Source organism: Prionailurus viverrinus, chromosome C2 (assembly GCF_022837055.1).
Source record: "Prionailurus viverrinus isolate Anna chromosome C2, UM_Priviv_1.0, whole genome shotgun sequence".
NCBI lineage: Eukaryota > Metazoa > Chordata > Mammalia > Carnivora > Felidae > Prionailurus > Prionailurus viverrinus.
Genome location: NC_062569.1, coordinates 56,487,296 through 56,490,242, shown reverse-complemented (window position 1 = coordinate 56,490,242; position 2,947 = coordinate 56,487,296). Strand labels below are relative to the sequence as shown.

At 39.8% G+C, this 2,947-nt stretch overlaps 1 pseudogene; it reads right to left on the bottom strand.

Moving 5' to 3' along the window:
* Positions 1 to 1,066: 1,066 nt before the first annotated feature.
* Positions 1,067 to 2,331, bottom strand: LOC125174445 (40S ribosomal protein S2-like; annotated as a pseudogene).
* Between the last annotated feature and the right edge of the window lie 616 nt (positions 2,332 to 2,947).

The window sequence follows — 2,947 nt, the reverse complement described above, 5'->3', positions numbered from 1 at the left end:
CTATCACATCTCTTCTCAGTCAATATCCCAACCAGAGAGAATCATTGTTTTGATTTTTTTTTTGAAACTATAGACCAGTTTTAGGACATCTTGTAAACAGAATGTACAATATGTACTGTTTCACTTTCATGTTCTCACATTCCAGCAAAATATTTGTTTGAGTCACTGATGGTACCAGCTTTATTAGCAATTTCTTCCATTTTAATGCTGTGAAAGTGTTTCTAAGTGATCAGATTCCAGACTTACTCTGAAGTCAGAAAAAAAAATGTTGTCTATGGATCAGTGGTAGAAGAGAGAAATCAAATTGGCTGCCCAGATATTTGTTATGAGTGACTAGAGTTATGAGGACTAGAGTTCACCTTCATTGAAATGAAGAAGACAAGGTCAACAGGTTAGAGCTCAAGTTTGGGCATGTGAATTTTGAACTGCATGTTAGAATTACAAGTTGAAAAGTAACTTTACTTTTGTTCTTAGCAGTTGATAGGAAAACAGCATACTGACAGAAATGCTTTACTGTAGAACAGTAAAGTTTTATATCGATCTTTCTTTTATTTAAAAAAAATTAATGTTTATTTATTTTTGAGAGAGAGAGAGAGAGAATGAACATGAGTAGGGGAAGGGCAGAGAGAGAGGAAGACACAGAATCTGAAGCAGGCTCCAGGCTCCGAGCTGTCAGCACAGAGTCCATTTCGGGGCTTGAACTCACAAACTGTGAGATCATGACCTGAGCTGAAGCCGGATACTTAACCGACTGAGCCACCCAGGTGGCCCTTTTTGATCTTTCTTATTTTGCTGTTTCCTCCTAAGTTGTTACCCTGGGTACTTAGCTCTTTGTTTTTATAATTTTGTTTTTTCTTATATAAGCATTTAGATGAAGCACAACTGCATTAGCTTCATCTCATGTGCATTTTTGGTTCATTATTGTAAGTATTTTTAAATTTTCACTATTATTTATTTAGAACCATGAATTAAATTATTATTTAATTTGAAAATAAGGTTTTTGTCCGATTATCTCTCCCTCTTTTTTTAAACAGGCTTTAATTAACTTTATTTTTCTTGTATAAAACTATGTGGTAGCCACAGCTGGTGTTTGGGTCTTCTGCAAAGACATTCTGAGTGTCAGTCTTTACAAGACAGTCTGTGAATGCCTGATAAGGAGACTTGGTGAACACAGTCTTTTTCCAGAGATCAGGAATAAGACAGCTGTAGGTCTTGGAAATGGCATCAACAGTGGCCTTGTCAGGAATGCGTGGATGGCTCTGTGGGCAACTGGGCCACTGGTTATGTGGCCAAAATAACTACTGGTTATGTGGGCAACATGGGATGGTTATGTGGCCAACTCTTGATTTCTGCTCAGGTCATAATCTCATGGTTTGTGAGTTTGAGCCCCAAGTCAGGCTCCAGGCTGACAGCATGGAGCCTGCTTAGAATTCTCTCCCTCTCTCTCTGCCTCTTTCTCTCAAAATAAATAAATAAACTTAAAAAAAAAGTGGCCTTCTTGAAGTTGCCCAGGGTGACAATGCAGCCCCTGGCCAAGGTATAGCAATTGTCAATACCAGCCATCATCAGTAGCTTCTTGGGCACAGGGGCCTAGAGAATGCCAATACCTCTGGGAGCCAGGATGAGGTACACCAGCACAGAGCCACAGGGGCTGGTCACCTTGTATAGGACAGTGTGGGGCTTGCCAATCTTGTTCCTCCAGTAGCCTCACTGCATAAGGCGATGGAAAGCTTATCCAGGATGGCCCCAGGGATGGCAGTGGCTACCTCCTTGGAACACTTAACACCCACACCAATATGTCCATTGTTTATAATGTTTTTAAGAAAATTTTTAATGTTCTTTTTATTTATTTTTGAGAGAAAGAGAGTGTGAGCAGGAGAGGGGCAGAGAGAGAGGGAGACAGAAACAGAAGCAGGCTCCAGGCTCTGAGCTGAAGTCACATGCTCAACTGACTGAGCCACCCAGGTGCCCCTAAGGTGTTAATTGGAATCTCCAATGGCAACAAATGCCTTGAACCCTGTCCACAGGCCAACGTGGGTCTGCTTTTGCAAAGGCATAACCTTCAAAACCTCATTATTAAGAGATGCCCCCAGGAAAAATCAATGATTTTGGATTCCATGATGGGAATGGGGAAGAGATATCTTTCAGGGACTTAATCCTCATGTCTTTGACCAAGTGGCCTCACTTGTTGACAGGGATTCACTCTTTGTCCTCTGCCTTGTCTCTGTGAGCTGTGGGGCTCAGCTGTAGCCCCAACCTGGCCCACGGATGCCACTGCTGAAGCCTCCAAGGTCTCCCATTCTGGGGTCCTCTAGGGTCCTGCACCAGCATTATCCACCATTTGGTGTTTTCTCAGAGACAAAGTGTTCAATTATCTCTTGTTATTGATTTCTGGTATCTCTCATCGTGGTTAAGAAAAATTGGTTCTGTAAGTTCAACTCTGATATTTACTGAAATAGGCTTTATGGCACAGACTTATGATGAACTTTTGGAAATTATATCTGTTAAAAAAAATCTGTTTTATTAAAAAATCTATCATTAAGAATTCCAAATATATTTGTTATCTCAAGTAGGCAGTGATAAGTAGTATTAAGAAAGAAAGTTGTTAATCTATATTAAGTTAAAAATAAAGAAGTAAAATGGGGAGGGAGGGAAGCACTATTAATGCTTTAACAGATACTGCTATTTTTTATTCATTATTCATTTTTGGTTTTAGTAGAATTCTTGAAGTTTTAATAGGCATATATATAGGTTCTTAGTTCTGAGATTACATCCTCAACTTCCTGAGCAGTGACATACTGCTGTGATAGTATTTCAGGCCAATGGAATATGAGAATATGTGATTTATAAAACATCCATAAAGAATCGCTGCTTGCCCTAGATTTCCTCCAAGCTAAGCCTGTTGTCTTGGAATGGTCTTAATTAGAGCAGGTGGCTTTGACGCAGA